Below are 11,670 nucleotides of genomic sequence, written 5' to 3' on the forward strand. Positions count from 1 at the left end.
TGTTTACAATAGCCAAGACATGGAAACAAGCCAAGTGCCCATTGACAGATGACTTTCCGAAGATGAGGACTGAAAAAATTGAAATGCTTCCATTTGCAACAATATGAATAGACTTAAAGAATATCATCCTAAGTGAAGTATTCAAACTGAGAAGGACAAATATTATATGACATCACTTATATGTGGATCTAAAACACAATACAAATGAATCCTAATATATACAGAACAGGAACAGATTCACAGACAACTAACTAAAGGGGAGAGGAAAGGAAAGGAAGCGTAAATTAGGACCATGAAATTAATAGATACAAACTGCTGTCTATAAAGTAGATAAGCAGCAAGGATTTACTGTCTAGCACAGGGTACTATATTCAATATCTTTTAATAATTTGTAATTCAAAGTACTATGAAAAGAAAATTTATAATTAAATTACTTTTCTGTATACCTGAAACTAACACAATGTTTTAAATCAAGTGTACTTCAGTTTAAAAAGAGTGAACATTTGATGGTTTTCTGTTTCAGTAATTTCTTAATGTATCCAGATGATTAGAGGATGGACTATTCTGGCTTAATTAAATGGTCTATCAAAAGATTAATTTTTATTTTATGTATTTATAGTTTATCTGATAAAAGAGTTCAGTAGAAATACTAACACTAAAATGAGAGAGAAGTTTGACTTTTTGTTATAGTCTTCAAACTTCATTGTATAATACTATAAGCAACATATTTTGGGGATTTCTGGATGTTTGTGTTCTGTATAGTCATGAGTTTCCCACAAAAAAATATGCTGTCACTTATAGTATTATGCCCATACAACCAGAAGTCAAACTATAAACAGTCCTGAATTTTTCGCTTTTATTTTATTGTTTTACATGGTAGCACATGGTGTTTAATTGTCAAAAAGGGAAGTTAACATATAATGTAGAATGCTTCTTCCTGTATTGAAAAGAATTTATCTTCTCCAGATGCGTAACAAACCTTCTATATGCTTTTCTGTTTTGTCAGTAGCCATACATACCACAAATATCAGATATTTTTTCAAAATTCACTTGGAATTAAAATAGTCTAACAGAGAAAACGGGAAAGGCAATGGCACCCCACCCCAGTACTCTTGCCTGGGAAATCCAATGGACAGAGGAGCCTGGTAGGCTGCAGTCCATGGGGTCGCTAAGAGTCGGACACGACTGAGCGACTTCACTTTCACTTTTCACTTTCATGCACTGGAGAAGGAAATGGCAACCCACTCCAGTGTTCTTGCCTGGAGAATCCCAGGGATGGGGGAGCCCGGTGGGCTGCCGTCTATGGGGTCGCACAGAGTTGGACACGACTGAAGTGACTTAGCAGCAGCAGCAGCAACAGAGAAAGAGTTTAAATATAATTTAGCAGAAAGTCAAGTCAAATTATACATATTCAGCTTGAAATTCAGGCCAAAGCAAAGAGATTTACACCATTACAGCATGGGTTTGCAATAAAGATATTTTAGTGAGGTAGATGAAGCCAGGGTATCAAGGAGTATTTATGTTATTTTGTACAAAATATTTAGGATGAAAAATGTGGGCACTATATTAAAACTAGTTGATAGAGTAAGGTTCCAGGAGGCACCAAGTTTTGCTTTGTTTTGTTACAATTTGTCATTATTTCTCTTTTTAAGCTTGGGTAAATCAGAGACAGCTGGAAATTTCATTCAACCAACCAACTAACCAATCAGTAGCTCAATGAACTCTGTTGCAAAGATGTCTCACACTCTGTGTACTTTCCTATCTTGCACTCAATTAATAGTATTGAAGTTCAGCGGAATGAAATAGAATCTGTGACTTAGCCACTTAGTAGCTCTGTGTCTTAGGGTAGTTCCTTTTGCCTCCCTAGGGCTGTAAGAGATGATTACATTATGAGTTATAAAATTCTAAATCTTGGGACCCACAAATCTTCAAAGTCAGAACATGGTCTTTATTTTCTTCAGGAACAAGTATCATTTTAAGGTGATAAAGGAAATAACCTACACATTTGCTGGACTGTACACTTGTTCCATTTATTAGTACTTCTCCAAGCGTGACCTTGAGGACAGATAAGTCCTCAAGAAACAATGGATTATTGGGTGTCTTGTGATTCATTTCTCTAGATCTCAACAACCTAGAGCTGCTTATCTGGCTCTGCTTCTCTACAGGGTCACGTGGTCTAGGTATTGCGTGGTTAGAGCCAGCACTGATGATGTTGCTTGTGCACATGGTTCCTAAGGTTTTAATTAGTGTTATTTAATAGATATACTAAGTAATGAATATGATGTGAGCTTGTCTTTTTGGAAAAATTCCTTGAAAGCTGTTGGAATATAATGCTGGTATGATTATCATGATATGGCAAAAACTGAACACCACCACCACCTTCCCCTTGCCATGAGATCATAAATAGAGGATTTTTTTAAAGTGACATTTAAAATATTAATTTTTCTCATTTGTTTAATTTAGTCTTTATGATAAAGTGCTTCCCCACTAGCTCAGAGGTGAAGAATCAGCCTGCAGTGCTGGAGTTGTAGGAGATGCAGGTTCGATCCCTGGGTCAGGAAGATCCCCTGGAGGAGGGCATGGCAACCCACTCCAATATTCTTGCCTGGAGAATCCCATGGACAGAGGAGCCTGGCAGAACCCCCCATGGGGTCGCAAAGAGTCAGACAGGACTGAAGTGACTTAACCCAGATAAAGTAGGTGTGATTACCCCATTTTACAGGAGAAGAAAAACTGAGAGAGGTTATTGCTCACTCATTCATTTTTCAACACATATTTGTCAAATGCCTCTTCAGGCACTGTTCTAGGTTCGGAGAACAAGCACTAGGGGGTGATGTGGGAATAGGATTTTTGCATCCATAGAGTTACATTCTTGGGGGTAATTGTGGTCAGGTGATAACTAGCACTAAACAAGTAACAAGTGCACAAGTAAATAATTTTCTATACTGTTAAGTTTATGAAGACAGTACAAGATAATGGTAGACTGGCTGGGAGGTGAACGTAAATGGGAGAAGGGGGCACCAGGGAGCTCCTCTCTGAAAAGGTAACATTTGAGTTGGGATCCAGTTTGTCTCAGTGGAGTAACTAAGATTTTAACTTAGGACTCTCCTAGTGCTAGATACTCTAATAATAACCTTTCTTTAACTCTTGGTTTAAACACTAAAATACTAAAAGGTCTATATTAATAACAGAAAAATTTAAAAACTCTAAGTACCTATATCTTTTCTCCTCTTGAGATTGTTAGGGCCAAATTAAGAATGAAGGGAATGTAAAATCTGTAAAGAGTTATGTACACTGCTGCTGCTGCTGCTGCTAAGTCGCTTCAGTCGTGTCCGACTCTGTGCGACCCCATAGACGGCAGCCCACCCGGCTCTCCCGTCCCTGGGATTCTCCAGGAAAGAATACTGGAGTGGGTTGCCATTTCCTTTTCCAATGCGTGAAAGTGAAAGTGAAGTCGTGTCCGACTCCTAGCAGCCTACCAGGCTCCTCCATCCATGGGACCTTCCGGGCAAGAGTACTGGAGTGGGTTGCCATTGCCTTCTCCGTATGTACACTACAGCTTTCTTCTTATTATGTGTCCTTCCAGTCTGGCATGGGATGCATGCTGAGAAAGTAAAAAAGAAAAGGAATGAAACATATACACTATATTTTGGTTGAAGAAATGAGGAATATAGTGATGTAGCAATAAATAAAACATAATCATATTTATTCTTTTTCTGCCCCCAATGTCTTGAGGAAATAACCTTCTGAAGATGAACATCAAAATCATCAAATATTCACTGCCATGAAAATGATGGTTAATATTTTGGCATATTTTTTCTAAGATTGTTTTATATGCATTTCTAAATAAACTAACTTTAGATTTGAATATAGACTTTTCTTTTTTATTTTTTACTAACATGACATTATTAGTCTTATGTTATTTAAACTTCATGAAACATAATTTGTAATGGCCCCAGAATAGTTCATCATATAGCTACACACCAACTAATGTTTTTAACCATTCCCCTGTGTTCAACATATAACTTCATCCAATTTTTTTTTTTGCATCCTAAATAATACTGAAATGATCCTTACACATATTTCTATGTTTGTTTGCCTCATAATGTCCTTTGGATAGCTTTCTAAAGTGAAAACACTGTCAAAAATAGGAAATTTCATTCAGAAAATTGCTGGGAAAATGTTGCTAGGTAGTTTCAGGCTCTCTTGCAAAGCCACGTTTGATGTCCTATTTCACCACTTTGAGTAACTGACTTACAAGTGAAAGTTCTGACTTCCAAATGAAAGTCCCAGTGGGAGCCCATGGTCTAAACTTATCAAGTTTGATAGTTATTTGTCCAATATTCTGTTAATCAAAACTTATTTTCACCAAAATTTGAGTCCATGTCCAATGGTAATTGATACTCACAGAATAATACTGAGATGCTGAAAAACCTTAATCATCAAAAATGAAAAACTTATGTTCAGAAGAGCTTTGTATTATGTATTTTTAAAAATTATATGTTACTTATATAGGATTGTATTTACAATTTTCTAAACCTTAAAAAAATAACAATTTTTTTTATGCTTGTATGTTACTCTTTCGTTAATCATAATAGCCCAGTCCCTAAAGTCAGGTTTAGCAACAGAGTTTATTACATAATATAACATAGTTTGTTCCTAATTAATTAAGTAAATAGGAGTGTTAGGTGAATCAGACACTCGTTCTGTGCTGTTTTACTTTCCTCAAATAAACTTTTCTCATTTTTATTTAAACCATTCTTTATTTATATTGAAATCTGTCAGAATAGCCATGAAGCCCGTGAGATGGTCTTAAGGGATTAGCGAATTATAATTTAGCTGAAAAATGACAATTTTAGCAGATCAGAGTTCCCCTCTGGAGGCTAAGAAATATGCACCGACTACACCAAGAAGAGAGATGTTTATTTGAAACTTATCCAAACAATCTAAAACCCCTAGGTGGGAATCTTGAAGAAAAGGGATTTTCCACAGATTCTAACTTTCCTCTTTCTCACTTTTAGATATTCAAGGAACATAGAATTAAATAGCCCATCTGGCTTTGTTGCCTGGGGTGGAAAGGAAAGGGAAAGAAAGAGACAGAGAAACTCAGTAAGAAAGAACTTGAATTTGGCTGAAACTTAAATCCAAGACAGGGAAGAATAATGTACTTTAAATGAGGTATATTTGGAATAATGTGTGATTGTAAGAAAATTTAAGTAAATGAAAGTGAAGTTTATATAAACAATGAAATAAATGCAAGCATAAATTATCCAGTATCACCTTCATCTTTATCCATTTGTTTTAGGCATTAGTAAATGTATTCTATTTCACTCAGCGGGCTTATCTCTAAGTATAGCTATAGGAGAAATGATTTCCTTTAAAACAGTCATAGTCAAAATATCTTTTAAAGCTCAAGTTGAACAGAAGCTCAGTTCTTATTAAGGTAGGATACACCATGTGGTAGAATAACTACTGAAGTGGGATTTTGAGTTTTTCCACTTACTGATCTGGGACTTCAGAAAAGTCAGATCACATTTCTGGACCCATTGTCTCCCTCTCATTAAAATGATAGTATCGGAATGCTACTTTATCTCTTAGGTCACTTCTACTACCTACCCCTTAAAAAATGAAAACCCTAAATTTTATAGGTACCTGATGTATCTTTTTCTCTATCATTATTCTGATTTTTCCCTCCTTCCCTCTATTTTTGAAATTTACAATTGTAGGTGTGTTTGATTGCTCTATTAAAAGTATAAAAATAAATTAATCTTATGAATCATTTGGTCCTTAATTTCCAACTTACTAGAGAATGAAGACGGTCTTTTGTTTCTTTTGTGTTTTCACATAATGGCTAATTGTTTTTCTGTGCACAGAGGAATTCCTAGCTCTGTTTTTAACTGACTGGCCAATGTCTTTACACACTCCCCATGGAACATTGTAAATAAGATAAACAGATGCATATGTTGGATCACTGAATCTCCATTGTTTAGTCTGTATGTGTGAGGCCTGAGGTTATGTATCCAGGTTCTAAATCTTTGAGAGGTCAGAATCATTATCCTCTGCTTCATATTCTATCAAGCTCAACAAACCACCCCTTTCTGAGTGCCATTGTCAGCAGGGAGAACTAATCATGGTAAAAGTGAAAGTGTTAGTCACTCAGTCCTGTCTCTTTGCAACCCCACGAACTGTAGCCCACCAGGCTCCTCTGTCCATGGGATTCTCCAGGCAAGAATACCGGAGTGGGTTGCCATGCCCTCTTCCAGGGGATCTTCCCGACCCAGAGGATCGAACCCGGGCCTTCCACATTGCAGGTAGATTCTTTACCGTCTGAGCCACCAGGGAAGCCCAAATCATGGTAAAAGGGAAAAAAAAGGTATAAACATGATCTCACTGGGGCACTTAGTGCTGACAATATCAAGAACTGTTTTCCTTAAGCCTTTCTGTGGTGTGTGTGTTATTCCTTGGGGTCACTGAAGGACAGAACTGTGATTAACCACACTTACCACTAGAGGGCAGTGCTGACCATTCACAGAGAGAGTAAAGCCCTCCTGATGGCCTTTGGTTTCTTAATTAAAAGTTCAGATTTAGAAGAGTGTCTGAAGTTTCTTTGTGCCACTGGTTGAGATTATATGGATGCTGAATTTTGTATTATGTGCAGGCACTATTAGATATAATTTGAACTTGGATGATGATTATATTCCATAATATTATTAAGGATTACTTCTCATTCTTGGATACAAATCAACTGTTTTAGAAACTTGAATAGCTTCTTGTTTTGGAGGATTTCTCAATAGGTTCTAGATTCCCCTACTTTTTCCTTTTTAAAAATGTTATAATAAGCATCAATCCAGAAGTAAATGTAGGGTAAATGTACAGGGCATAGTGATGGTATTTGAGGTACTTTGATAAGGTTCTTGTACTCCCATGTAACCTGAAACTCCTTCACTTTTCTCATATGAAGACTTGTCATTCTACCCTCAGGCATTAGTCATTTTGAACCAAATCACTTCCCTACAATTTCTCTTACTACAAATGTTTGTTATTTGCATGTCATATGATGGGAACTGTGCCTTGATCTTAGGCTTCTAGAATTCACTTGTCAACTATTACCTGAAAGAGGTGATGCTAGGGCATGGTTTTTAGCTTATATTTACTTGACAAAGGTCATTTGGCTTTTTGATTGTATGTCTATGACTATTTACTTCGATCAGCTTTCATTATAAGAGAATGAAGAACTAACTAACCTACTATAAATAAGTATTTCTTGTGTATATTGCTGCATTTAATGCTCATAACAACTCATAACATAACATAATGCTTGTAACAAGCAAAAGTAGGGATTGCTTGTTACATCTATTTTCAGTTCAGTTTAGTTTAGTCGCTCAGTCGTGTCCGACTCCTTGTGACCCCATGAATCACAGCGTGCCAGGCCTCCCTGTTCATCACCAACTCCCGGAGTTCACCCAAACTCACGTCCATCGATCTGGTGATGCCATCCAACCATCTCATCCTCTGTCGTCCCCTTTTCCTCCTGCCCCCAATCCCTCCCAGCATCAGAGTCTTTTCCAATGAGTCAACTCTTCGCATCAGATGGCCAAAGTACTGGAGTTTCAACTTTAGCATCATTCCTTCCAAAGAACACCCAGGGCTGATCTCCTTTAGAATGGACTGGTTGGATCTCCTTTCAGTCCAAGGGACTCTCAAGAGTTTTCTCCAACAACACAGTTCAAAAACATCAATTCTTTGGCGCTCAGCTTTCTTCACAGTCCAACTCTTGCATCCATACATGACCACTGGAAGAAGCATAGCCTTGACTAGATGGACCTTAGATGAGCAAATTGAGGTTTAGAGTTGAAATAACTTGCTCAGGATCATACAGCTTATAAGAGAAGGGGCCAGCATTGGAATCCAGATTTGCTCTTCTCCAAAGCCCATATCAAAACCTGTGGAAGAGGATATAAAACAGCAAGAACTGGTATTACAAAAAAATAAATGAGTTGATTTTTCTGCAACACCAAGTTTGAATTTTTTTCTAGATCTTTTGTTTAATATTTATGTCTTTGTAGAAAAACTTTTAATCTCTCATCTCATTTTTCCTTATTGAAAGGAAAGCTTACTTTTTGCTTCTTTGTTTTATTAACTACATTTTCCAGACTGAAAAAGGGCTTCCCTAGTGGTGCAGTGATAAAGAATCCACCCGCAATGAAGGAGACGTGTGTTGTCTCCCTGGGGAGATCCCCTGGAGGAGGAAACAGCAACCTACTCCAGTATTCTTGCCTGGGAAATCCCATGGACAGAGGAACCAGGCAGGCTACATACAGGCCATAGGGTCACAAAAGAATCGACATGACCTAGTGACTAAACAACAACAGCAAAGCCTGTGTGTTTTCCTGAGTACTGAATTGCCTAATGTGGCATCCATGATAAGATTTCTGTCCCCCACTCCCTATCCTCCCATTTCTCTACTCCATGCTGGGCTGCTGCTGCTGCTTCAGTCGTGCCCGACTCTGTGCGACTCCATAGACGGCAGCCTACTAGGCTCCCCCGTCCCCGGGATTCTCCAGGCAAGAACACTGGAGTGGGTTGCCATTTCCTTCTCCAATGCATGAAAGTGAAAAGTGAAAGTGAAGTTGCTCAGTCGTGTCCAACTCTTAGTGACCCCATGGACTGCAGCCCACCAGGCTCCTCCATCCATAGGATTTTCCAGGCAAGAGTACTGGAGTGGGGTGCTATTGCCATGCTGGGCAGGGGCTGGTAATTTCTAATATTTACAATTCTAGCCTGCTATTCTAATGAGAACATGTCCTGACCCCGCTGCATTTACTAATGTAATTTGATGCTCACTACAGAAGCTCTGGTGTTCGAGCACTGTAGAGCCCCTCCAAGTCTTCTTACAGTTACTGAAACTCTAAAAGCCAAAGGGCTCCAGCAGGCAGCTCAGGCCACTGTAATGACATACAATACACTGAACAGTACACAATAGGAATTTATTTCTCACCGTCTTGGAGACTGGGAACCAATCTGGTTTCCTGGTGAAGGTTCCCATCCTGACTTTCAGATGGCCACCTTCTGACTGTGATCTTATGTGGTGGAGCGTGAGAGGAAGCACCCTCTCTGATGTCTCTCTTATAAGGGCACCAATACCAATACCAATACCAATGAGGGCCTCATTCTTAGAACCTCATCTAAACCTAATTACTTTCCACAGCTCCCATCTCTGTACATCATTACATTAGGGGTTAGCACTTTACCATATGAATTGGAGGAGAGGATACAATTGAGTCCATAGCAACCCTGAATATTAAATGCCAGCTAAATTGCCTGCCGGGAGAAATATCAGTAACCTCAGATATGCAGATGATACCACTCTTATAGCAGGAAGCTAAGAGGAACTGAAGAGCCTCTTGATGAAAGTGAAAGGAGATTGAAAAAACTGGCTTAAAAGTCAACATTCAGAAAACTAAGATCATGGCATCTGGTCCCATCACTTCATGGCAAATAGATGGGGAAATGGTGGAAACTGTGACAGAATTTATTTTCTTGGGCTCCAATATAACTGCAGATGGTGACTGCAGCCATGAAATTAAAAGATACTTGCTCCTTGGAAGAAAAGTTATGACCAACCTAGATAGCATATTAAAAAGCAGAGACATCACTTTGCTGACAAAGGTCTATCTAGTCAAAGCTATGATTTTTCCAGTAGTCGTGTATGGATATAAGAGTTGGATCATAAAGAAAGCTGAGTGTCAAAGAATTGATGTTTTTGAACTGTGGTGTTGGAGAAGACTATTGAAAGTCTCTTGGACTGTAAGGAGATCAAACCAGTAAGTTCTAAAGGAAATCAGTCCTGAATATTCATTGGAAGGACTGATGCTAAAGCTGAAGCTCCAATACTTTGGTCACCTGATGTGAATAACTGACTCTGTAGGAAAGACCCTGATGCCAGGCAAGATTGAGGGCAGGAGGAGAAAGGGACGACAGAGGATGAGATGGTTGGATGGCATCACTGACTTGATGGACATGAGTTTGAGCAAGCTCTGGGAGTTGGTGATGGACAGGGAAGCCTGGTGTTCTGCAATACACGGGGTGGCAAATAGTTGGACATGACTGAGCAACTGAACTGAACTGATATTACCTTATTCAAAATATAAGGAGGAAAACTGGAAGGGGGAATGTTGGGCAAGCATTTTGCTTTTGTGTTTATACTCTGTGGTTTGGTGAAAATGATAGCCCACTCTTATTTGGTAGCCATGGAAGGGATGTATTAATTCTGTTCCAGTAGTGACTGAGATTCTGGAGAACAGTGCTGTTCATCCCCGTATGACTGACAACTCCGTTAACTGGCATGTGTGCGCTGAGTGAGGCAGTGATGCTCTAGGGAGCAATACCTCTAAACCTGCCTTTCTGGGGGTGGTTTAGGGCTGTGAGGATGATGCACAGGCTTCCTGGAGTTCTCCATTTTCCATGTTTTAAAAAGTGGAAGCCAGGTTTATTGAGGTCTGATTTATACACAGTAAAAGTCATGTCCTTAAATGTATAGTTTAGGCTTTGGTGAATATACACATTAATATATATTGTATCACTACCATAGGGGAAAATACAGAATATTTTTGTCATCCCCAAAGGTTCCTTATGCCCTTTTCTAGCCAGTCCCTTTCTTCCATACGTAGCCCCTAGTTAGTTAGTGTTAGTTGCTATTGACTGGAGCCCGCCAGGCTCTTCTGTCCATGGAATTCTCCAGGCAAGAATACAGGAGTGGGTTGCCTTTCCCTTCTCCTGAGGCTCTTCCTGACCCAGGCATTGAACCTGGGTCTCCTGCGTTGGCAGGCAGATTCTTTACCACCTGAGCCACCAGGGAAGCCCTACAAAGCCCCTAACTGCCACTAATCTAATTACTGTATATAGTTTTGCTGTTTCTGGAATATCATCTGAACAGAGTCCCATAGTGTTTTGCCTTTTGGGTCTGGCTTCTTTCTTGAGATTCCTCCATATTTTTGCATGTGTCAGTAATTTGCTTCTTTTTATCACTAAGTAATAGTCCATATTTCATTTTTTTTCATTTACCAGTTAATGATATTTGTTTTCATATTTGACTCTTTTGGCCTTTCCTGGTGGCTCAGATGGTAAAGAATCTGCCTGCAATGCAGGAGACCTGGGTTCAATCCCTGAATCAGGAAGATCCCCTTTAGAAGAGAATGACTACCCTCTTCAGTATTCTTGCCTGGAGAATTCCATGGACAGGGAAGCTAGGCAGACTACATACAGTCCATGGGGTTGCAAAGAGTCAGACGTGACGGAGCGACCAACACTTGACTCTTTTAAATAAAGTAGTTATATTCCGTTAATGTTTTTGTCCCACCCTTAGATTCATATGTCAAAGTTCTAACTCCCCGCAGTGACTATATTTGGAGATAAGGCTTGTGAGGAGGCAATAAAGGTTAAATAAGTTCATACAGGTGGTGTCCTTATGTGAAAAATGGAGTTCCCAACCTTCTCCCCACCCCCTACCCACACTGAACACACCAGAAAAAGAGGTCTAGTGAGTACACAGCTAAATGATGCCTGCCAAGTCAGAAGAGGCCTCAGGATGAATTCCACTTTACCAGAAACTTGATCTTGGACTTCTCAGCTTCATGAACTGTGAGAAACAAATTTCTGTTTTTTGTTTTT

The sequence above is a fragment of the Oryx dammah genome, unplaced genomic scaffold (genome assembly GCF_014754425.2).
Source record: "Oryx dammah isolate SB20612 unplaced genomic scaffold, SCBI_Odam_1.1 HiC_scaffold_3, whole genome shotgun sequence".
Lineage (NCBI taxonomy): Eukaryota > Metazoa > Chordata > Mammalia > Artiodactyla > Bovidae > Oryx > Oryx dammah.